This window comes from Corvus brachyrhynchos, unplaced genomic scaffold (assembly GCF_000691975.1).
Source record: "Corvus brachyrhynchos isolate BGI_N302 unplaced genomic scaffold, ASM69197v1 scaffold5, whole genome shotgun sequence".
Classification (NCBI taxonomy): Eukaryota; Metazoa; Chordata; class Aves; order Passeriformes; family Corvidae; genus Corvus; species Corvus brachyrhynchos.
The window spans coordinates 9,623,956-9,650,479 of record NW_008238321.1 but is presented as its reverse complement, the minus strand read 5'-3'; the positions used below and the strand labels follow the sequence as shown (position 1 = coordinate 9,650,479).

General features: G+C 41.0%; 1 protein-coding gene across 1 annotated transcript in view; it reads left to right on the top strand.

The window, feature by feature from the left end:
• The window catches only part of GPR146 (G protein-coupled receptor 146), a 48,923-nt gene that overhangs the window by 15,107 nt on the left and 7,292 nt on the right, over positions 1 to 26,524 (top strand). The window contains exon 2 of the mRNA XM_017734126.1: positions 6,923 to 6,964. The gene's annotated coding sequence lies outside the window, so the exon portion shown is untranslated. The remainder of the gene's footprint in view (positions 1 to 6,922; positions 6,965 to 26,524) is intronic.

Sequence of the window (26,524 nt, the reverse complement as noted above, 5' to 3'; positions counted from 1 at the left end):
GTATCGTATCTCAAAATTAAGCCAACAGCAAAGAAAAGGAAAAGGAAGTCTGGGAAACGGAACAAAAGAATGTTTACTCTGCAAGGTAAATCAGGGAAATGGCTAGAAGGGCAGAATTACAAATCTAAATGCTTGAGTCTCCAAACAAAACATTAAAACATCAAGCTCACTCTTCAAAGAGCAGTAACAAACCCTGAAGATCACAAGTGTGAGGGTACGCGTCGTCTTCATGCCTCGACATAGCTCGAGAGTGGGTATTTATGTCAAAACAAATGGGTGGGCCACTGAGAACTGTGATGTGGCAAATCAACCACACCACTTCCCCCTTGTTGCAAAATCCCATTCTTCTTTTCTGTCTCAACAACACGTTCAGCCCACCTCCAGCTTCTTCCTGCTCGACCACGGCAGCACTCACCGTCCTCTCCTCAAACTCCGTTCCGCAATCCTCACCTCTGGTAGTGCCAGTTTCGCATGACACACTCGAAGCTCTGTGTCCCAGCAGCAGGGTGGCTGAGAGATAACCCCGTGCCATCAGGCAGGTACCAGCACAGGAGGCAGTGCAGGCATCCCACTGCCTGGAGTGGTCACGTTCACGCAGCTGCTTGGCAAGAAAGTGCCCACGTTCAACTCCCTGAGCAAGCCCGGGGCAAAACACGTCCCCTCCTTGGAGCTGCCTGGCCACACACGGTGCCATGGAGCTGTCAGCAGGTTACAGAAGGTGCTCTTCAGCCATCAGCTCTGCAGCTCTGACAGAGACACGTGTGAAACGTCAGCTCTGTGTGTGTGCGCGTGTAAATAAAGGCAGGTCAGCCTCCAAGGCTGGGACATTGCACAAAGTCTGGTATGGGATGGGTTAAATCTTAGGGTGCATAAATAATTTTCAGTGACCACGTCAAAAAAAGAATGGATGGTGAAGTGCAAGAAACTGCTCCAGCTGGTCATGGAGCCACTGCTAAGGAATTCAGCCGAGTCCCCAGGCCATAGCACTGCCTCCAGACACCAACACCAGCTTTTAAATCCACAAAAGCTCCACTACCTTACACTAAACTCAGAACCAGCTTGTTGCAATACTCTGGGAGAGAGAGGAAATAGAAGGAGGAAGAGAAACCTCACTCAGTCCATGCAGTTTGGCAGTAAGCAGAATTGTCTAAAATCCACGAAGTGAAATTGCATGTTAATTGTAAGGTAGTTTTCAGTATTTGAATACAATTTCCTCAGCATTCTTCCACTCCGTAAGACACACCTGACAATTAGAAGCAACTCTGCAGGTGCCCTCAGCCTGATCCACCTGCATGTTATCAACACACAAATGTTGATTTGCCAAACTTAGCATCCTGCAGATGCTGTTCCAGCAGGTGCTGCTGGGGCCACTTCTATTTCAGGCCGCAGAAGCAGTTCACTGACTGACCAGCAGCTCTAAACTACATTTGGGAAAGCGTCCCAGCTCTCAAACTTTTTGTTTAGTCTCTCTGAGCATCTGTGAATAAATAAATAAGAAAATTCACAAAATACCACTACAAACAAGCAATTGTAAAAAGTGGAAGTTAAGAATGTAATTAGATTATGACATTTATAAACGTAATCATAAAAAAAAAATTCTACACGTTAAAGCCTGTAAATGAATCTTCATTTATATAACAAGCAATAACAAAAAATCTCACTGGACATATTAGTAATTGAGACTGACCTTCAGTGACTGGGTGCACAGACAAACCTTTTTAGGTGATTTTTCACTTCTACTGTGTCTCAATTTCCTCAATAAAAGGGTGGGTTTCCAAATGCTGGGGAAGGTTTGGTGGTTTTTTGTATTTAACAGACTACAGCCATAGCAAAGACTGCTTCTCTATTTTTTTTGGTTAATTTTACAGAACTAAAGCACACAATCAAGTATCTTCAGAAAGGACATGGCACAGCTTTTATTCTGCCTGCTTACTCTAGATAAGTTACTATTAAAAAAATCATTTACAAAAAACCAAAAAATCCTGCCCAGCCAATAAGCACATGAATTTCAACAGGAGACAAAATGCCAAAAATAACAAGGAGTTATGGGGAGCAGACACTCACTGTATGTGTGAACCTAGAACTGTAAAATTTAGTCTCAAAAATGACTAAATTAGGATTTCTCTACACAACAAGTTCCAAAGAAAGACACTAAACTCTGCCATTAATATTTGCTATTGTGGAGAGCAGACATACGGTAGTGAAGGCAGCATCTGCCACTTGGAAACCAGCTGAGTGACTTCAAACCTGGCATTTGTGCAAATCTGTGCGTACTATAATCTAACATAAAAATATTAATTGAGAAGCATATCAAGTTAGGCTTGTCAGCCTTAATATTTTTCTGGTGATTTGAATGGGGCCAGAGAATAAGATAAGTATCTGTACAAATCCAGTTGGCTTTACTTCAAATGCAAAAGCTTGCTTCTAAGCTGCACAAGAACAGGAGCCCTATAAAATCAAATTTTGAATGCAAAGCCAAGCCAGTTCTGCTCACCATTTTCTACTCTGAATCCTGTCTGCAGCAACAGTTTCTGGTGAGCTCACTGTACTTCCCTGAAATACTGTACAACATACAATTATTTTTGTATTTAAAACAAGTTTTGATTTTTTAAGTTTACACTAATGAAATATTTTCATTAGCACTGTTGAGCTAAAGATTACTGAGCTTTCTTTGCAGCTTTTAGGGAGTTTTTTAATCAAGCTGGTCAGTATTCCCCATCTACCAGTGAAGATCAGCTTAATTTGTTTAGTAGCTAAAACTTGGAGCGAACAACAGTATTTTCAAAACAAATACATCAAGTTAAAGCAAGGGCAGTTGTGGTTCATCTGAATCACATGGCTCCAGATTTCAAATCTAAGCTAAGGAAATAGAGGTTATGACATCCTGCAGCTGCGACAAGTCGTGTTCGTAAAGCAACGTTAAATCACGACCACTTGGCCAGTTCAGGCAGCTGCTTGTGTGGAAGTGAAAGATCCCATGAGAGCATTAAAAAAAAAGAAAGGTTCTGGTGTCCTAGCCAAGCCCCCCTTCCTTCACTAAATGCTACCAGGGACTAAGCTTCTTCAGAGCAAATGACCGTGGAAGGTTGTTGCCAAGTAATTGCTACTGATTTATTTACATCCAATAACGAGAACAAGAATCAAACACTTGGCAAAATACACGGGCAAGTAAATTACAAATGGCCTTCCCATGCTATAGAAGTGCCAAGTGCCTGAGCCTGCCCCTCAGTAAGTTGGTTTTCAGAAAGATCCCTTGGGTGGTTTGATTCACCATAAGGCCGTGCAAATGCTCCCATCAGCTCAAGGACACGTCAGTGGCAGGGAGAAGCAGCTGGAGCTTCATCAAGGCAGTGGTGTGGGTGCTGCAAGTTAGGGGCACACTTCTACACAGATGAAAGTTTTCATTCAGCTGGGAGTCTCAGGAAGGAAGAAAGGATTGGGTCTGGAAATGCTATTTTCCAGTCTCCCATTTTTGTAGCATTCATCCCTGGAAGTAAGGCCAGGTGTGCTGGAGCTCTGACCAACGTGGTCTGGTGTGTCCACAGCAGTGGGGTTGGAAGTAGATGATCTTAAAGGTCCCTTTGAACCCAAGCCATTCCATGATTCTGTGATTTTAAGATCTATTTATTGATATGATAAATACTGTTAAAACACCTGAGAGTTGGCATTTTCAGTTACAGCAGAAGGGAAAAGTCTTTCCAAAATTTTGTGAGAGGGTACTGGTGGTTGAAACAGCGGGACCATTCACTGCTCCCCTGAGTACCAAGAAAAAAGTGCCTGTAGCTTTTCCCTTTTTCTTCCTTTTCTTTTTTTCCCTCTTTATTTTTTTTTAAGCAGGGAGGAAGCATGGAGCAGTAGTACTGATTGGGGACTTTCATGACACTATCTGGATGCCAGTGTCATGCTGTGTAAACATGTGGATCCATTAGACAATTGTTGGAAGCAGTGAATTCCAAATTTGATCTAGTGATAGGACTCCTGCTGTTTGGAAAAAAAGAAAATGGGGTTGCGAAACCACACAAGGAAAACGCTTCAGACTTCTTAAAAAAAAACCAAAAAAAACAAAGAAAAGCACAGCGTGAACAATGATGAACTGGATGGCCTGCAGATCCCAGCCTCTGGAGAGTCCTGACACACAGAAAAAAACCACCTGAGCCCTTAGTTTGATAACTTTGTAAAACTTACTCCAACCTGAAAGGATAAAAACATTTTGCATAGAGAAAAATTCATATCCACATGCAGAATACAGAAGATTTTCCTTGCTAAACGACAGCTGCTCCAGTGATTTTTATCTTCTTGCACATTTCTTGTGCAGGCTACTGCCGGAACTACAGCCGGAGCTCTCCGGTATTCCCAGCGAAGCTGCCTGGGGAAGGGAGTGGTACTTAACTGCCTTCCTTTGGTTTGTGCTGGCAAAGCAGCACTTTTTGCTTTGTAGTATTTAATGGCCTAAAACACACGTTGGAATTAACTCCTTCATTAGCTACACAGCTGCTGCTCCTTATCGCTTTCATTTTTCTTACCTGTAGCACTGCAAAATTTTATGTTCTGATTCAGAATTCTGTGTGATGAATACAATACATGAATTGTATTTGTTAGAATATCAAATGCAGGCCTCATGAATAAAAGTGTAATTACACGTGACCTTTGAAATCATACTCCATTCTTTATGCTATCTAGAAATAACTATGCTCATTCTGTCCTTGCCACAATTTCATTTCAAACTGATTAACCAGCATTTTATTCCACTCAAGTTGCCTACATTAAAAAAAAAGCCAGCGAGTTCTGCTCCCAGCACAACTGCAAACCCACTTTAAGGCTGTCACTACAAAACTTGTTATTCATCTCCACAGACTTACAGATGTGAAAAGCCGTGTGTATAGCTCAGCATTTCCATTATGATTCATGTTGTGATTTAATCAATTCTGAAACATTGTTTACTACATAAAAGAAATTGTACTTCAACAGCAAGGATCAGAAAGCAAGAAAATCAATCGAGAAGGGCTCCTGAGTAACTAAGGAGGAACACATTGTCCTTGGGAAGCTGCAGGAGGTCAGCAGTAGCAAAGCTTCTCTTTGGAGACTGCTGGGTGACCACAGAATCTTTCTCCAGCCCAGCCCTAAGAGCTCCCTGAGCACACAGCAGTGGTCCTTGGAGTGCAGATCTCAGTAATGCACCTTGCTATGCATATGAAGAAACTTGTGCAACTCTGCCAGCTGAATTCAACAGTTTCCATGTCTAATTCTAGTGATATCCATACCCCCATGCAGAAGAAGCCACAGGACACCACTAACGTACTGAAGAACTGCATTACTCAGGGGAAGCCATCTCTTGCAGCCTCTCCTTACACAGCTGGAGCTTCCAGAGCTCCAGATGTGTTACAGCTGTGCCCAGGTGGGACTTCAGCAGTGAGAGGCACCAGCCAGGAGAAGCTCCCCACAGCCAGTTTCTGCTCTGAAGCATGGGGCAGCTGTCCCACTACGTCCCTGAATGCAGCTTAAATTTGCATGAAAGTATGAACAGAAGAGCTGCTCCTTCTTTGCATGGGTTTGTGGCAGATTTATTTTTGTTCTTGAGAAGCCAGCCAGAGACTATGATGGACCAGCCCCTGCTGCAGGGTTTTACAGCCACCAGAGTTGGTGTTGGGCATCTCCACCTGTGTGGCACATCACAAAGACACGTTGGCCACGAAAATCCCTTTCTCTTAAGATCAAGACCACAGAAAAATAGTAACAGTTTGTCCTTCTATTTACTATTCTCCATAAAACTAGGGAACTAAAATTACAAGCAAAATACTGGTTGCACTGTTTGTTTTTCTTGGGTCCTTAAATGCCAACCACAAGATGTCAAACAGAGGGCAGAGAGGCCAAGGAGAGCAGGGGAGCTGGGGAGCCTTGACTGGAAAATGTGGTAGTAAGAACCATAACTGGTGCTAATAGTGGAGAAAAAGTGCATCAGAGTGAGATCCGATCTTTCACAGACCAGTGTTGCATCTCTCAATAAAACTTCATTACAAAAAAGAATGAAGTGGCACAGGCAGCTATCTTAAACCATTTTTTCCCAAGCAAAGTATTCTGCTTACCTCAAAATTCAGTCATAATTGAACCCTTGAACTAGCTAATCTTTCTTTTTAGGGGAAAACTCATCTACTCATAACAGTTGCCTTTCTCTACAAATATTACTGTTCAGTCATCAATCTCAGCTAAAACCTCTTTAATGCCTTATGTATGCCTGTTTATATTTTTTTTTTCTACTGCAATACATATGGAAATTAGTGCTTTACTTATTTTTTCTTCTCCTTTAGATGAGTTGTATCTGCATACTGAAATAGCGGTCACAAATTTTGAGTGGACAAATGTATTAACACTTCTTATAATGCCATAAAATACAATTCTCTTTATTTTTTCCCCAAAGCATGCAAAGGAGCAAACACATACTCAGTAAAGTGAAATAATATGACACTGTGTGCCAAACCCACCACTTTTTAGAGTGCCAAACCAAAGTGACATTTATCATAGTTGCATATTACAGGGCAAATATTTCACATCAGGACTGTTATATGTCAGTTTTAACCCCCCAAGCACAACATTTTTAATGAGGAGAAGGAAGTTATGGTTCTCTTTTTAGATCAATCTACAGCTTTTATTCAATATCTCCAACTCACAAGTGTAAACAGAACCATCAGCCCCACTGTGGCGCATTACAACATCAAACACCATGAACAATTACGTCACAGATTTTCTAATCACCGGATGAAACACTGGGCATTGTAAATGCTACACAGAAGATGGTATAGGGAGATGAAAGACAAAAAAGTAAAAATTATCTGTATTTACCAGATTTGATTAAATTTTGTTTTCATTTCTTTCAATCACCTAGAACTAACTGTTTCACCTTTTTTTTCTCCTTTTCTCCTCCCAGTGGCTCCATCTCAGAGTGACATTTTCCTGGGCTGCACCTCATGTAAGTAGAGCTGTAGCAATACAGTGTGATTATTGTTGTGCATGCTTATTTCATCAGTGTAAAACTGTGAAAATACTTACCAAAATTGGGACTTTCAGACCTGCTATTTACTTCTGTAAAAAGGTACTGGATTACCAAGTCCTAACTGAAGATTTAGCTAAGGTAAGTAATATTAACTCCCAGACTGTGCTTCTCAAAGATCACAAACCAGCCAACTAAATAGTCTTATACAAAGTTACATCCAATTTACTACATCTTTCTAACTCTGTGAAATCTGGACTCCATGGAAATGTCCCATCATCCCTGGGGCATTCCAGGGCTCTTTGCCAGGCAGGGAAACCTCTGCAGAAACAGATTGGAGGCACATCAGAAGGTTTAATGGGCATTACTTCTGCAAACTGCTTCCCAGTCCAGGTGAAGAAGGAATGGAGGCTGCAGTGCCTCCCTGCAAGAGCATCCTGACAGTTAAACTTGCCTGGAAGCCCAAGGCCCATGGGAATGAGTGTCATTAACAAGGGCTGATCAGAGAGAAGGGCAAAGACAAAGGCAAAGCCAAGCCCTTGTTGGGCAGCAGGGAAGATGCACACCTTTAAGAAAGACTTTTAACCTAAACTTAATCTGTTCAGATTTAAAGGACAGACACAAAACTTCATCTTGTCTTCTCCAAGTGGCCAATTCCATTCATGGGAGCACTGATGGTGCCAGCACCACCAATGCTCTGAGGGGCTATTTGCACACAGCAAAAGAATGTGCTTGGGTACAAGGGGTGGCACCTGCTCAGCACAGAGAGGAACAGGGGACTTGTTCAGCTCGGTCTAATGAGTAACGGATGAGAAGCCAGGAATTATTTAATGTTAATTCCAGCTCTGCAAGTACCAGCTGCTGTTCTGTTACTCTCAGCAAGTCATTTCATCTTCTTCATGTTCTCCTGTGTACAGTGAATGTAACATTTTGGTGCCCAGTGTCCAACTCTCAATTGAACATTCTAGTCATAAATGCACTGCCTCCCTTCACTTTGATAAAGTACAGTCAGCATCAATAGATAATACTTTAAAAAAATTCCCTTCCAACTCTTGTGAAACAGGAGCTGACTGTTTATGGAGTACTTATTTTTTATGTCAAGTTTACCATAGGGCCTCTTTAGCCACAGGCTTACAGCTGGAGGCCCCAAGGCATTTTTTGGGAGTGGAAACTTTTTGAGCTCAGCTCCTAACAAATTTCCAGCCTGCAGTATGTTTTTCATTAGTCTACATGGTGTTACAATAAATGAAGCACTTCCTCTTTCATTTTATGATTTTTTTTCTTTAAACATGCAACAATTTTTCTGTGTCTGTTTTTTATTACTTTCAATATACTCAACCACACTAATCTTAGAGACTATGTGTAAAAACAGAAAGGATATCTTGAGTAAGATATCAGCTACAGCAAGACAAGCTTTTAAGTTTAAATTCTCCACTGAAGGCCAGTCATAAACCCATTACATGTATGAGCTCCATGGGCAACCACTCTTTCAGAGGGTGTTGTCAAGAAAATAAAAATCTGTTACACCAAAACCTAGAGCTGGTGTAGAAAAGGCTCCTCCAAAATACTCACCTGAAAGACATTCAGCTAAAGAAGTCTGATCCCACTGGCAATTCTCCACTACAGGTCCCACTCCGTGTGCTTGCCTATTTTACATATATTTTATATATAGTTGATACACACGTTTTTTTAAAGATAGCCTTCCTTTTATATTTTACCCTCTCTCCATAACTTTTAATAAGAATGTATTCCCGGGGCCTGACAGCACCAGGAAAACCTGGCTATGCCAACAAGAAGAGATTCCAGTCAAACATCATCATGTCTGGCATACTGTGTTTCATTTACAAATCTTTGATTCCTAAATGAATGGCAGTTCAAAGTACACATGAAACACAGATACTTTCTGCTTATGTACACAGAGATTGTTAGAGATTAAACCACTTTTAATTAAAGACTTAAGCAGGTGTCAGTTCACGATACTCTCTGAATTTGGTTTAAGAAGATCTGTGTTCCACAGTTACCCAGCAGCACATTAAACACAAGCAGAATCAAAGAGACCTTCCTAAACAAAGCCAGGAAAAGCCACTTTGTAAGAGAGTTTGAAGTTTGCTACTACTGATCTGTCACTTATGGAACGTCACGTACTTACTTGGGAAACATTTTAAAACACTTAAAAAATAAACAACCCCCCAGTAAACAGCCCCATGAGACAGAGCCCCAGGCCACACAAGACCTATTAATTTCAGTGGGGTTTGTTGTGCCTCTGTTTATGCATCTAACTACACAGAGTTAATTTGCAGTATCAAGGCCTAAATCAGATAATTTAAGAGCATTCTGGACTCAAATAACAAAGAGTTTAAACATGGAAATGAAATTGCTTCCAAATAATTTTTCTCTGTCATACTTCAGGGTGAGAGCAATATGAGGGGCACCCTGTTTCTCCATTACTCAAAGAGTCTTCATTTCTTTTTTTAAGGGAAATCCAAAGATTAATTTAAAGCCATCTGATGAAAATACCTTAATATTTACCTTCACATTTTGATGTAATATATAGTGAATTCGAGTGATTTCAAAAGTTATCCTGGATGCTTCTCATTTCAAGATGTTAAATATTGGCTCTCAGAAATTTCCATTACACATTGTCTGACAATATTTGCTGCTCTGGAGTACATGAACTGACTTTCAATTCTTACAGAGGTAATGATAATAAAGTTTGTAGAAGCTGGGCACAGGTGACATTTTAGAATTTCATAGTTATTATAAGTCCCTCCTTTCCAGGTCCATAAAGTAAGTGTAAAAAATGGTTAGAACTGCCAAATGTATAAATTCTCTTGATCCTTTTTACCTGTTACATCATCAGTTACAGCTACTCTTAGACTGGTCTCCCAATCACCCTTTAAATGAGGGCACTACAACATCCCAGCAGCAGTGTTACAGCCGACACCTGAGCACAGTAAAGGAGCACACCTGTAATCCTCAGATTTTACAACTAGTAAATCACAAACTGAACTTCCAAACCCCAAGAGCATTATAGAGCTGTGGGAAGGAAACAGTGAGGGAGGCAGAGCCAGTGATTCCCCCAGCTGACAGTCGGTGGGATGCAGGACAAGCAGGGGACAAAGAGCCAGAACAAAGACCAGAACAAAGGCTGCTGACCAGCCAGGGCTGTCATCTGCAGCAATAAAGTACCAGCCTCCCAAATAAACAAAGTACCAGCCTGCATCCCAAATGTTGCTTTATGGAAGGCACCGTTTAAAGGTGGCATAGGATGGTTAACATGAAAGCACAATTTCTGGAGCTTCAACTGCTCCCAAGGGGAAAACTGAGCGCTCTTGTATAAACCACCTTTCCCTTTTGCAGTTAATTTCCTCTACTTCTTTACTTACTACAATATTGCATACAGACAAATCTGAAAAAAAATGGTAGAAACCAAGATCTGTTTGACTGCTTCAGCAGTAAGGTACAAATCTGCAGTAACCATGAAGGCTCAAATTACATAATATCCACCAGTGCAACCAGAAGTTACACCCAGCTCCTGAATTTTATCAAGTTGTCTGCAGACAGTGTAAGGAATCTCCCTTAGCCAGGAAGGAAAAACTCCTAAATTCAGGTGAGATTCTTTTGTACAGCTATGGCAGGCACAGGTTACAAAGTGGGTCTTTGTATGGCTGCTCCACCTCCAGCTTTATTTACTGGGAGCTGGTTATGTAACTAACACAAAAGAAAATAACCATTTCTGGGTTGTTTTCCTTTGCAAGCCCTGGGCTGCCAGGAGGAACTGAGAGAATTCAAAAGAGCTTCCCTTCTGTTGCTCTTTTGGGTGTTTCTCTTTGAAGTGGCACCCTGAGTGGCTGCTCATTCACCAGTTTTGTAGGTAGCCTTTAAAGCAATACTTTCCACTCTTCAAGCTTAAGCACAGAAACGTACAATTAATTAAACCAAGTTAGTGGTGTTATTATTTCAGCCTTTCATTTCTACTTGGTGTCAGACTCTTAAGACGAAAGGACTCTTTGTAGTAGGATTTCAGACACTCTGGGGAAAATTATGAACTTTAAGACTGATCTGATCTGGTTCGTGCAACACACGAACAATCTAAGGAAACCATTTAGCTACTGCTTAAAGGAAAATTCATTCCAAAATCTAGAATCAGAGTCAAACTTTGCAGTGTTACTGTGCTGTATTTAACTGATGGTTTAACCCTTTGTTTTGACATGCTATTCTTTAATCACTTCTTTTCTGCAAAAGAAGACTCAGCCTAAAATATGGAATTATTGCAAAGTAGATTTCCTGGCTAGGAAATCTTTGGTAACAGATAAATGGGCTGCTAACCTGCCAAAAGGCCCAAATGCAACAAAAACTGCATCTGTTGCTGCTCATAATAGTAGTGGCCAAACACCATATTACTGGTTTCCAACTATTTTCCTGGTGTGAAATGTTTGTAAACCATCCTTTTGCACTGCTGCCGAACTCCAGGAACATTCTCCAGGACAGTTCTAGTCCTTAACTGAAAAAAAAATATTCCCACATTATTAAGAATTACTATGGAGAAAAGATCTCAGTGAATCTGTCCTACTGTAATGGCTCACTCCCATTTCCACACACTGTGTATGTTGTTTATTTTCATTCTTTGAGCATGGGATTTTATAGCCCAAATTATCTCATTTTCTCATAGTACAAACAGTCCAATTTTCATTCATTGAGGTCAACATTTTTCTTGTGTTCTTCCTCTGTTTTCTTCTTCCCTTTAAAATTTGCTATTAACAACAAATACAATAGATTTGTGCTATCAAGATACCTCTTGGGGTAGAGATCTATTCATAAATTGCTTTTTCACATGAGCATAGATCAAAAGTGGCGATAGTAAAATGGTACAGCTAGAAGAAATGTTGTTTTAACTCCATCCATTCTCCATAACCTTTAGATGAAATAGATCTACAATCATGCAACCTCCTCTTCGAAGATTTTTGTGCAACAATTTTCTCCAAAATCTAGAAGGCTTCAAGAAGTAATGTGCAGTCAAGCAGATTTTAGAAGCTGGTAGCACTTCATGGTCAGCTGGCTGTAAAATCCTGCTCACCACCACAGTCTGGAGCTTGCAAACTTGGTGCTTTACAGCTTTTTTTAAGGGTTTAAGGCTGGGGAGACTGCAGCCAAGCTTTTTTTAGGGAAGACAGTAATACCCTGGACTTTTTCCTTTGCTTGTACTTTCTCCTGCTTCTCCTGTGCTGCAAAGGGAGCTGTAGTTCGTTCAGCCTGTCCTGCAGTGCCTTCAGCCTGTCCTGTAAGCACCACAAAATACACCCAGAGGGTTAAAGCCCTTCCTCCCTCCCTCCCTACCACCTGAGGTCTGCAAAGGAAAGAGCTGCTGAAAGCCTGGTAACAGGAAAAGGTCAGGAGCTGTGTATTATATCCTGTAAGTTTGGATTAGCCCACAATAGCTAAATAAACTGATTTGATGTCTAGTGACATTTTCAAACAGTAGCTAATAAAATTATCCAAAGTATGTAGAGACAAAAGATACACACAGACACACCAAAAAACGTCTCTAATACATCCACACAGGCAACGACCTAACAGGGAATTTCAGCAGTTTGGCCACACAAACCAGGGTCAAATATAAAAGAAGCCAAGTTTAAAATCCTGCTGACCAGAAAAGACACAAATACTCCTGCCTTGCCCATTATTACCACTCTTATTGATATGCACCTATCAGGTCTTTTGCACAGAACCATGTTTTCGAAACAGAATCATGGTCTTTCCAAAATAAATAAATAAAAGGCATGCTACTGACACGAGCCACAAGCTCAGAATACTTTGGGAAAGCTTCTCTGAATTAGCATGGTTAGCAGGTCTGAGGGATTTTCACTAAAAATTACATAAGGATCCCGGCTCACATCAGCAGAGGCAGGAGCTGTGATGGAGGAGGTTCCCACTCCTGTAATGCTGGAGCTGGCACAGGCAGGGTGCAGTGCCCTTAGCATGAGCTCCTCTCTGGTCCCACCAAGCAGGTGCCCCTCGCTTCCTGGCAGCCCTCAGCAGACAAGAGGCTGTGCTGGGGCCGTGGCACATCCAGCTGCCACAGCCAGTTTCATCTGGAACGGCCCTCAGGGAGAGCTGGGTGAATTCCTCAAACCAGAGACGCTGCTTCTGAGGAATGAATGTATGATTAATGGGGTTGCAGCACTGGTACAATTGTGGTTGCCTTTTTTAAGTTTTCCGTCAAAGTTCTTGCAACCTGAAATACTATAGCAGATGAAAAATGAAAGCAACTCAAAGCTGTGCCCATATAAAAGGCAGTGCTACAGCCAGCTAATCTAAAATTTGCAAATAAGTCTTGCTTACCTCAGCTGATTTGCACAGTTTCATTTTTTTATGTAATTACCAAAGCATTTTCAGACTTGCTATGACCAAATATGAACTTGCTGCATATTCACACTAAGATGAAACAGAAATAAACAGTCTTGAATTAATCCCATTAATATTATACCTTGCTTTACACTTAGAACAGTAACACTGAAAAATGAGAAGGGATGTCAGTGGGGATTGGCTTCATTCTGTGCAATGAACCAGGAGATCTTTGCCCACACCACAGTCTCTTTATCACGAGCCACCAACTGTTTGCATTCCTTTGAAGGTACCAGCTTAAGATAAAAGTATACTGAGGAATATTTGTGATAATCCTTTATATGAATAACCACTCTTTACAGACACTCTGCACATGGATATGAAGGGCTGAAACACACCCGCTAATTCACTAATACTGTAGTGATGCTTCAGTGAAACCACTGCAGCTCATAAAAATAATACTCTGGCAACCACAGTCCTGAAAAACTACTTTCACTTTAACCTTGTGATTTGTTTATTCCACCTGAATCACTGACTCTGCCTAAGTTACTGCATAGAGCACTCCTGAAGGGTGAACTCCTCAAAGTCATTATAATGTCGAACAAAATTGAACAGAACTTTGTCTTGGTCTTATTTAGCTTCTGTAAATAAAAAATATTACTAGAATTGTCTATCAGTTAGATGTAGCAGCACATTAGGGACATCAGCACCTTAAACATCTGAGCCATTATTCTGTAAACAAAAACCTGCACTGTTCACATCCCACTTTCACATTAACAAGTTACCTGTAATTACAAACTTTAGGGCTGTGCCTTAACTTTACAGAACCATCAGCACTGAGAGACATGTTCAGGGTAAGATGGACAGGGAACTGCTATATTTAATTCAGTGTATGAATCAAGCCAAAAGCATTGAACAGTACACTGCATCTGAAAATTAATCTTGTGAGGAGACCTCCAAGGCTTCTGTGATCCCTTGCTGCTTAGTGGTGACAAATAAACAGTGCATGATGTTCTCTGCGTGTGTCTCACGCTCACACCAGACTCCTGTCCAGCTGAACCTCTACCATGTGCACAGCAAAAATATCTGGCTTCTGCTTAAAGGTGTTCTGGGTCCGGGCTAATTTTCCTGGCAGGTCACAGAAGAGGCTCCACCTTCACTGAGGCTTATGCTTGCTGACTTTGCAATGAGGCAGAGTTAAAAAATAAGTCACAAAAGTAAACCTCAACATTTCCCTCAGTCCCCTTGCAGCTGTGTGGCCAGGGCCAAGTCTCAGCACAAAACCCCATCCATGGGTCTGCCCACGGATTCCTCATTCATTTTAGGGTTAATCTCCTTTAAGGTTGATAAGTAAAAGCATATCAAACTTTACTGCTCTGGGGAGGAAGGAAAATATAAGAAATATCCGAGAAAGTTCTGTAAGTATGGATATTGTTAAAATGCGGAGCTTTATGGTCAAAGCACAGCAATCACAGCCCCACAAGTTCCCCAAGTAACTCCAGGTGATCAACCACCACTTGTCACTACAAGCTGTAGTTACAGAACGTAATTGTGTCAGGGATTCTGTATCTCTACACTCAAACCTTGTGGAAAGTCTGCTGGACAAACCCAACCAGGCAAATGGAAAAGGTATTAGGTTATGGGCACTGCAGACTGAAAGAAGTGATGGACTGGCAGGGCCCATAAGAGCAAGCAGTTGCCTCTATAAAAGCAAGAGAGCAGCAGACTCAAAGGAGCCACATTATTGCCTCCTGCTCTCCCTGGAGACCAAAGGAGTGCTATTCCATCTCCCAATATCTGCATTTTTCTCCTGCAAAAAGCCGATATGCTAAAGTTTATGAGGTCTGAATTTCAAAAGGAAAGCATACTTCCCCTTCAACTCCATGCCCAACTGTCACTGGTATTATATCAAATATAAATCAACAACACAGTTTGGGTTTTCTTCTCTGTGTTTCAAAATACAAACCATACATCACGGCTTAACCAAATGAGGGATAAGTATGAAATATTACAACCATCAAAAAAGGAAAAGGCATAATCCTGGGCTGCCCCACACTGTCTCCTCAAAGACATGTTACTTCAGATCTTAAAGAAGTGCTTGTTTATTTAATAATTTGCCCAATTTCCAACAATAGAATATCTGATGGAAAAGACTTACATGGGACCTACAAGCAGACCTGCTGTGTGATAGACATTGTAAACAGAGACTTGAGGGGGTTTAACTTTAATATAAACAATACAAGCTTAGCCAAAGGGAACAAAAAAAAAAATGGAACTAAGGAAATACTTAGATCAATATCAATACTCAGAAAGTTCTCAGGTGTTAAACGTAGAGCCTGTCTCAGAGTCCTGTTGTGAAGTTTTAGCTTCTAAGAAACTGCAAAATTAAAACCAAGCAACTAATGGTATAAAATAATGAAACATTTATATTACATACACCAAAGAAGATACACATGCTAACAAGAATGACAAATTCTTAATTCATTTTATGGGTCAATTCCTTTTTGGTCGTAAGTAAAATCATATATTAAACTTTACTGCTTTGGGGAGGAAGGAAAACACATAAATTATTTCTTCATTACAGTTTAAAAAGGAAAATTATTTAAGGACTATTTGTATTCAAGCTAAATAGATGGAATAATGATATTACAGGCTTTTTATTCAAATGCAAAGAATTTACATTTACCTACCACCTCATTAAAGTCAGATGACAGAGCAGCACCATTTTCCTTACATGATTTTTTTTCCCCCCAATTAAAATGTTTCTTCTGAATGCTTAGAAGAATTCTGAGGTTTACAGTAAAGTATATTTTAAAGCCCACACTGGCTCTCTTTCAGGTCTAATGTTGGTTACTGTCTAAAGCCTCCAGAGGCCAAGTGGATGTTGCAGGCTTTTGCTAAACAGCCTTGTGTTTCCAAGGTGGGAAGGGATATGACTCCCGGCACACACAGCTGTGATGAGCAGCTCTGAAGAAAATCACATTCACTAACATCATATTTTTGTCAGCTTGGCTCATTTTGCTGCAGGTCCATGACTCTGTTAATGTGCACAGAATAGCTGCTCCCATGGTCCAATTCTGTTCCTGTCCCAAAGCTCTCCCGGTTTGATGCAGCCACTGTTTGCCTCCCGTTCCGTAATGACACCAAAGGCTGAACTGTTCCCTGAACCACCGTGTGTCCTTCCCAAAAAAAAAGGCCTCTCCAAACCCTTTCACAAGCAGGGACAGGGTACACAGCACCGTGCCTAGGGCAGGATCAGGCCCTGGCTTTGCCAGAGCCCCCTGTGCCAATAAGAGCGTGCGGCTGCATCTTAGGGGATGCTGAGCCCGTGTGTGCAGGGCAGCCACAGGGTCCAGTGCCACGCCAAGGGCACAGTGGCTCTGCCACTGGTTGCTCCTGCCACAGGAATGAGACACTGCAGCCTCTGCTGAGCTCACTCAGAAAAGGGTCTGGCTTTCATGGGCAAAATGTTTCTGCCGGCCACCAAGGGACAGCAAGGCAGTGCCTGCCAGGTGAGGTTTTAAGCAGTTCACCTTTTAGATTGCTTTTAGTTTTTAAGAGCCTAGAAAGAATTTACATAAATGCATCTAAGCCTTGGACCAGTAAAAATGAATAGTGCCACTGTTAGAAAACAATGTTTGGTTTTCAGAGAACAGTTCTTTAGGGAAAACATCACAGTTTGCATTTATCACACTCCCACTTTTATCCGGTCGGCCAAAACAAAGTTACAGTAGCTTTTCTTGTGCATATCAATTTTCATGCACATTAGGCCGGATTTCTCAATGTTTCTTTAGGTGATGACTATGTGCTTTTACATTTTTTTATTAATTGCTCTGAATATACAATATCTCAATGTTTCTGTATATTAAATCTAGAAGTATTACAGAAGAGGAGAAGTATAGCAGAGGAATTGATCAAAAGTTAATCCAATTAGTCTTTAAGAGAGAAAAAAAGTTCTCAGTGAAAGTGAGATCCTTATGAATATTTTATTCATGGGATAAAAATGAACATGCAGCAAATCATACTGTGAAATATTACTGCAAAGCAGATAGGCACAGCAGAAACTAATTAACTAATTAATCACAATTAGGTTGCACTTTCATTTATATTACAAGGGAAGGTAAGCCAAAGGCAAACTTCAAAGCACCAAAAATTTCCTAACTGCTTTCAGCAGAAGCTCGGAATAAGCAGAATGACTGCTGCCCTTTTAGCCTCCATAAGCATTTTTAACTACACTCATCACTGTGATTTTTGTAAATCTGTTTTCTACCGTACATAACAGAACATCTACTTTCCCTTGGGGCTCTGTCAGCTGAACTTTACATTGTTCTGAGAGAAATGCTAAAGCGGCATAAAAGGCAGCACCCTATTTGTCATGCCAGCATCACATCTGTCACGTGTCTGATTGGCTCCATCAATTAAGTCCAAACAGAATTCCACGGATTTCTAAAGAAGTCAGACCGATTCTGAAGTGATGCAACAAAGTTAATCAAATGTCTGGACAAAGTGATTCATGTAAACATCAATGTTTGTGATTTGCACATCAGACTCATTCATGTGAACTCCTGCATGCAGGATCTGAACATCAGATAAGAGCTTATCAGAATACTCTGCATATTTTCCACAACAGCTACAACAAGCACGGCTCATGTAAGTGAAGACAGACAAGCAGGCTCCAGTGACCTCTGTACAAACTGTGCTTTACTGTTCTCAGCACCCAGTGCCTGTGTGGGCTCTGTAAAAACAACCATTTATCAATCATTAGTAAGAAACTGGCTCTCTGACAAACTAATTACTCCTCAGGTTTCCACCCATTAGCACAGGAGGAAGCAGATTATACATTTATTTTTGTGGTGGGATGACCTTGGCTGGGCACCAGGTACCCGCCAAAGCCATTCTATCACTCCCCTCTACAGCTGGTCAGGGAGAGAAAATAAAATTCAAGCCTCGTGGGTTGAGAGAAGGACAGGGATCAGAGATCACTCACCCACTGTCATCCTGAACAAAACAAGACTCAGCTTACAGAAAAATTAATTACTTAACCACCAAATTAGAGTAGGGTAATGAGAAATAAAACTGAATACCTTTCCAAAACCTTGCCATGCAAACCCAGTGTAATTTTACATATCAGGGCTCCTGAAGTAACAAAGCTGCTACAGAAGTTGGTTTTGCTTCCTGAAGCAGGCAAGACTTTAAAAACAGCATGTTACCTATGAAGGACACTTAAGAAATCTCTACAAAAAAATCTGTTCAGAATTTAAAAAGTTATTTGCTGTATGGCACGTGACTGGATACACTGCAGTTAGTAAGCACTAGCATCTATTTCCATGCCATTAATGTGGCTGTAGTCCCACGAAGGAATTTGTACAAATCCTAAGCATGGCTTTCCAAAATACCATGGGATGGACACAGTGTGGGCAGCAGGTGGCTACTGGTAGTAGACTCCAGGTGTAACTTCACAGATGTTTTTGTAATGGGAGGCTTTAGGTTTAGAGTCCAGATTTACAGAGGTCTCGTACTCCTTTGCACATTTCTTCCCCCAGAATTACTCTGGAGGGTTTTTTTTGCCCTGGGAAATATTTGTCCGGCCTCATGTTGGCCTGGAAAAACAACACCCTTTAAGAGTATCTAAGGAAGCATCCCCACCCACAGGTCTGTGAAAGGATGGCCAAGGACTCAAATGACAGCATCAAATACTTAAACCTGTCAAACTCTTTATCAGCATCCCAGAACAGAACGTGCTAAAGGTTATTTTCAAGTCTGAAATATACATATGGCTGCAGTGGGGGGTCTTATAAGAAATAGAGCTTATTGGTAGGACATTTTGATGACTAAGGGGTAAAAACCCCCTGTCGCTGATGGAGTGGAGAGTGGCACATGAGAAGCAAGAGATGGACAAATCAAAACTCATTCATGTCAGTAAGATGCCTCAAGCCCCTGGTAAATGAAAATTCTTCTTCTAAATCTTACCATCTAATAATAACCAAGCTTGGATCAGCATTAATATTATACTAGACCCCCTAGAATGTAAATTTTAAATCTTTTATTCAGACATTATAAATGGAATAAGATGTAATCAGTAATTATGCAAGTTCATCCAGGAGGGAGCTAGAAAATGCTATTTCCTTCACCAAGCAGTGAAAATTAAAAGCCACAGGAGTGTCAGGAACAAGATGTCTCAGACTTGCCAGCAATTAACAGAAAGATATGTTTATCTCCAGCGGATGTGACAAATTTTGAAGTCATTTCAGCCTTACTGTAACTCTGCTGAGGGCTGATTTTTCCCTTCAAACTCTAAACTCAAACCAGTTTTATAATTCTTATATATGCTATCTGATAAAGAACTATGTCAATATTTCTGCTTTTACTGGAAACCTGGTCCCTGCAGTCAGAATCTGTTCCACAAGAGTTTCCTACCCAGCCAACGTGATGGTCTGGTTGATAAGTCACCGAGTCACAGCTTTCGCCAGTGTTTCTAATAGGAAACAGCATTATGTTATATTTTCCAGGAAAAGTACCATCTGTTCCTCCTGTCAGTCTCTGCAACTGGCACCAAAAGATCTGTGGGGAATGTTTCCGTGCTGCCAAATTTCAGCAGAGTTCCCTGCCACAAGCCCTGAGCACGGGTGAAGCTGACAAACAGTGGGAGAAGATAAGAGCTGCTGTTTCCACCCTGCCAGCTCGCCGGGCCAACTCATTTACAGAGTAATTCCAGCACAGTCCATGCACCTTTGACACTCTCTTCCTGGACTAAATTCAGTCAGCAAGGCCCAGAATTGGTATCATTTGCATTAATTTGGATTGGCGAGAATCTGTCCTCTTTACTGGGGCGATGCTGATTTACACGAACCAGAAGTACAAACATTCCTTACCTGGAACCTGTGCAATTCCAAAATGCTGGAAATGCAGAGATCCTGGCACTTGCTATCTTGTAAGAAGAGGTGCAAATGACCTGTCTGCATTTATTAAAAGACAGTACCTAAACAAAGAATTTTACCATAAAACTGTCTTTTATATTATCTCAAATATTAAAAAGGCCTCAGCAGAAGTTTCTAGGATCTAATGACCTTTAGATAAAAATGGGAACACATAAGTTTCGTAAATGTTTTTTCCCCAAAACTAGTCTTAACTGACCTGCTGCTCTACAGTTTAAGTGTCTGTAGATACTGGGGGCAAAACTCCTTATATTGAAACATGGATGATTTTAAGTTAAGAAAGATTCATTAACGAAATTTATCTAGTCTATTAGCTTCCTGAAGTCAGAACAAATGAACTAAATACTGTCATTAAAAACAGTGGGATAAAGTGTCTACTAAGTCCCAGCTGCTCTGAACATCAACATCACAACAGTAAAGATGCTTTCTGAAGGTGTCTGTAACCTTTCTTAGATCCACTGAGTTGCAGTATTTCATACAAAAAGAATCTGCAACTTACATTCAGTTTTAACTGAAGGAAATTATTTGCTTGTGTGCTCTCCCAGAAACTGACTTTTTCTGTATTTTTTAATTAATTCTTTTGGTTTCTGTGGCTCACCAGTTATAAGTACACTGAAAATTCTCACGAAGGTTAAATTTTTTTTTAAGTTTGTTTTCAGTGAAGCAATTAAAAGAATTAATATATATACATAACAACTTCCAGTCATCCTGACACTGAATTTTATTTAAGGTTGTTGCTACTTAGTTTTAAAGTAGAATGGCTGCATCAAATTCAGCTTCCAAGTGCTCTGAAAGCATGGAGCAGAAGTGCAGCAGTGCTAACTGGCTGTTCAGCACTCTGAACGGCGCCATCTACTCTGCTGATGCTTAAAAACTGTCACTTCTTGTATTCCAACTGGTCAGCTTTATAAAATCCAGAACCCAAAGCACCATACGTAAGCTGATTTTCTAATACTGCATTCATTCTAATTATTCCTGTTATTTAATACGCTGTAAGTTCCTGGAAGTGAATATGAATACTAGGAAAATTACTGGGGTTTTGTTTTGCACATAACTTAATTTTTTTTAAAAAGTATTATCTAGTGGATATTTGGGAATCTCCAAACTCTATCTCATTTCAGGACCCCTGGCAGCTAAGGATGAATACAGGTAACCACTTTGTAAATTCATTTTGCCTGAGGGAATCCCCACCTTTAGAACTGCACAAAAGCAAGGTATTTCACTTTCTGCAGTGATGAAGTCTTTAAGTATTAAAAGCTGCACTGTTCACTCTAGAGTGAATTCTTTCTCGCTGCACAGAAACATTAAAAAAGAAACAATATCATGTTTTCCACATAGAAGCTCTTAGAGAATTCAGTGATAAAGCTAAGTCAGGAAGAGGTGGAGCAGCCCATCAGTGCCACTCATCCGATGCTGGGACAGGGAGAACTTAACAAAACATGAGTGAGTTTATGGAGTTAACCCGTGCAGAGCCCCTGGTGCAGCTGTTCCCCAGCAGCTGCCAGGAGGGCACAGCCACTGGCAACCCAGCTCCCCCAGAGGCTCCGCTGCAAAGAAATGAACAGCACAAAAAGGAGGGTTTATCTGGAGTGGCAGATGTGCCTGGCAGATAGCATCTGTGTCTGAACAAGGGACTCCTTCCACACAAATCTTCAGGGGCTGCAGTGCTGGGCTATCTCCTCTCCACAGCACTTCTACCCCACAGTGCTTGGTTATAACAGCCTTCCAGAGCACCATGACACTGCCACTGTCCAGCAGATCTAAAGGGCTCTTAAACACACTATTTAGCAGTTTTGCTTATGGTTTCCAGGGTAGTTGATCTTTTTTGTCTTTCTTTATTGGAGTGTATTATCTGTTCTCATAAGCTTTAAGGCTGCTTAGAAATTGAGGGGGGCAGCAGGGGGGGAAGAGAACCTAAGCAAATACAATTACTCATTTCTGATGGATACACACGTTGTTCTGAGCAACCTTCTATGAACTCTGAAACAGAAGAAAGTTCTGCAGTTCTAACCTATTACAGAGTACGTGCATCCTAAAAAAACAGTTGCCATACCTTAAAATCAAGTTTTCCACTTTCTTCCAAACCAAATGCCCATCTGAACTCATTTGTTGATGCTTAGTGACCAGCAGCAGCAATTTGCAGACTTACTTTTGACATGGCCTTACATGAACTCAGATTCCCAAAGAGCTGAACAATCTAAACAGAAACCAAATGTGCAGCTGACATTGTTAATGATTATATTAATAGTTTTACATATTATTTATATATTTAATAATAACAACAATGATAAATAACAACAACAAAAGGTCAAAACAGGGGAAAAAAGCATCTACTTAGCAGGTTGCCAAGAGGCCATGGGCAGTAAGCAGATTATCAGGGCACAGGTGGGATCTGAATCACCAGGTAGCTGCTATACAGATGATCTACCACAAAGACAGTGCTTACAGAACGAAAGGATAAACAAATGAGACAGAGGTTGCCAACATCTGTGGAACAGTAACAAAGTTCACCCAGCAAGTGAGAAGGGTGCCCACAAGAAGGAGTTCTGAAGACAATACATGTTCAGAATTTCTGGAAAAGCAGAGTGAGCAACCTCAAAGGGCGGCCAAAGCAAAATGCAAAGACCAATTTCAGGAACACGGGTATCTCTGTACTCGTGCCACGTGCAACGGAAATGCGCCCTCACAGTTCTTGAGAATGTCATTTTTATTGCTGATTTCAAAATACCAAAGTTCAGCCTGAGGTGTCCCACAGGAAAGTCACAAAGTAGAAGTGAAAGTGTGTCATGCGTGGAAGCCCTGTCGTAAGCTGCATACAATACTGTGTGTGTGTCATATGAGCAAATAACGATGGGAGGTGCAACGTCCATGGTAAGGGGTTCATCAGGGAGAGATAAAGAGGAAAACACTGGCCAGGCAGATGTGAAACTAAAGGGGTATTTTAAGAAACCAGGAAATGTACATAAGAATTTAGGCATGGATAGAAGGAATGTTAAAGGAAAAACACTGGTGCAAGGCAAGGCAATTACTGATAGAGCTGGAAATGGGTTCACAGCACTCAAATTGTGCAGAATCAAGCCAGGAGTAGGCAAGAGTTGGGTTATGTAAGTCAAAAATCTTGGGTTTATTGTTTTAATTATTTATTATTGTTATGGTGCTACTAAAGCAAGATGTACAGCAAAGGGAAAGGGTTTAGAAAACCAAAACCTGAGCCTAATGAAGGGTGAAATGAGTGGGACCAGAAGGTTGGGTGATTGCTCTTCCATGAGTTCACTTGCCACGAGTGGCAAACTCCTTGCTCCCTCTCTTTCAACTGACCTACTCTTGCTTTTTGATTTGTACTTCTTAAAATAGCCAACACAGGCTTATTATATTCCATGCTACTTTGTATCACGTATTCTTGTTGTTTGATCATGCCTTCTCTCACCTTACATTGCACTGAATTAACCACATTACAAATGGAACCAGTATCAATTACGAACTTCCCACTTGCCAAACTGGTCAATGGTTGCACCACAAAGACATAAATGATAGGGTTGGAAGGGGCCTGTTTTTCAGCCCAGCCCCCAGTATCAAGCAGGATTTTCTTCTCCAGTCATATTATAAACATTTTATCTGAGCTGTATCATTGTATTACAAACAGCAGCAACTCAGCAACTGCATGAGAAAACTACACTGTGAAACCTACTTGCCTGCACTGCTGCAATTTTTTTTCCCCTCACATCTAACCTGGGCTATTTCGTTTTTCTTTTCTGTATATCCAGCCAACAAGTCACTTGTTAATCCCTATGGTATGTATATAAGCCAGTAAGCCTGAAGAAATGTCATGTTACCCAGACTGAGAGGTAACAGCAGTGTGACACTTCACTCTCCAGCACTTCAGAATTCAATCTCTTCCCCTTAATGTACAACAAACTGTAGGTTTGTTATTTTCCAGAAATATTGATCATCCACTATTTAAAGTTTTAAGACTCAATCCATAAGTAATATTCAGCATGACACTTCCAAAAAGCACCTACCAAACCCTGACAAGGTGCTGACAATCTACTAAATCATGGTTTATATATGCACAACAGCACTTCTGGCCATGATTTTTAGTTTGCTCAGCCTAGATCTGAAGCAAATCTGTGCTGCCCAGCAAAGCTCTGTGCAGGGCCCAGCCTCCCCCAAGGCAGCGCCGGGTCTCAGTCTGTAGGAATGAAGAGATCCTGTGGGAACTCAAGAAGACGTGACAAAGGTGCAAGTGCTTGGCATGTTTAGAGACTTACCTTGTTGGCAACGGCTTTATTAGCTATGTACTTTATTAGCTGTTAGTTTATAATGATACCAACAGCTTGTGAAAACACATTCAGAGGTCAGATAAACCAGGTAAGAGCTACGTCACATAGAGATGATAATAGAGCAAGTAGACAAACCATTTATTGTATAAACAAAAAAATCTGCAGAGCAAAGAGACATTGCTGCAGCTGGATAAAGGGTTGGTTTTTTAAGTCAAATAAAATAATCCGAGCGTAGAATGGTCATGCTTCACACTCTTACCCAACCTGCTCTGCAACTTGGTGCTGCATTATGAATGAAAATGTCTGAAAAAGCCTGACTGCAGCTATGGACTCTGTAATACAACTGAGCAGAACTGTCATTTTTTTCTCATTATTTAAACTTCATTTTACACATCTTTTCTAAAATAATCTTTGCCACCAGTTGCTCTCAACTTTTTGTGCTGTGTTGCAGTAAGTTTTTTCTTAAGTGCTTCATGCACATTGTTATCTAAATAAAACCACCTTCAGCTTTAATGGAGTGTAAGGAAATTGGCTTTTGGCCAAGTATGAGCACTCTAAAAGTGCTTCTACATGAATACCTTTCCTACTTTGCTGATTCCCTGGTGAACTTAGGATGATTAAAGTCCTTCTAATGTTTTGAAGCACCAAAAACTTGGTGCTACAGTTTGTAACATGAAGTTATCCGCAGCACACAGACAATTCTGTCTGTGGACTATGTATCAAACAGGAACAGGGGTATTTTCTGCCATTTGGGAGCTGCGGTGGTTTTACAATATTCGTAATGAATATTCAAATACAAACTGCAGTCAGAGTAACTCAACACAAACTGGATGACCATTTTTAGACTTCACAGAATATTCTGAGTTGGAAGGGACCCACAAGGATCTAGTCCAAGTCTTAAGTGAATGGCCCATACAGAGATCAAACCCACGACTTTGGTGTTATCATCATCATGCTCTAAACAACTGAGCTAATCTCAGGTTTCGTGTTTTTCCGGTATTTATTCCATAAACACCTGCTTATTTTTTCAGTAAGGGATGCTACATTGGTGTTTATTTGCTATGGAATAAAGCCTTGGACTTTCTAAATATAACACAAATTATTTGGAAAAGGCAGCTCTCTGTTTTTGGTAATATCAGTTAAAAACATACTTCAAAGGTAGTAAATTTATTTAATTAGTCTGAGAAGTTTCCATATGAACAATGGAACAACCACAGTACAAAACTCAGTATGGCATGAATTACCAATCTGCAGTTCAAAAACTATTTCAAGAAGTGATCCATTTTAAAGTTGTGGAAAATATATACATTCACATCCATTAACTGCAAGTGACATGCAAATATCCATGAGATTAATCACCTTTTTTAAAAAGGAAGCAGACTAGAACTCATAACACCATCACAAAATGAGGGTTATGTCATAACACCTTTTCACAACACCAAAACAATCTCCAAATTCAAAGTAAACGCTCAGAAACTTTTCTTCCTACCTGGTTTTACAAGCTGGCTCATGTCTGCCAGCACCACAAGCACCTGTGCACTTGTTGTACGGGAGTTTTTAAATACTGATTGTTCAGGATATATGGCCTATAAAAATGAAACCTCAAAGCTACACATTCTCACCCCGAGTTCAAAATAAAGCCCACGCTCTGGAACGAGGGCTGCTGACTGCACTTGCGGAGAATGGCACGGGCTGTGCATCATCCCTGGAGAACCCCAGCGCCGATGACAAAACCATAACAAACCCGCGTGCATTTTAAGCAGTAAATCCGAAAACCCAGGGACTACAAAGCGAGCCGGATCCAACAGCTCCGAGCACAGCCTCTCGCTTCTTGAAACTGGCTGTAAACACGGGAAGGGAGGGGCCAGGCGCCTGCCAAGCCAAGCAGAAACTTGTGAGTAACTTAGAGAGGCAAAACAAGTGCAGCGCAGGCAGCGGCTCCCAGCGCGGTGCCTGGCGCTGGCCGGGGCCGGCCCCAT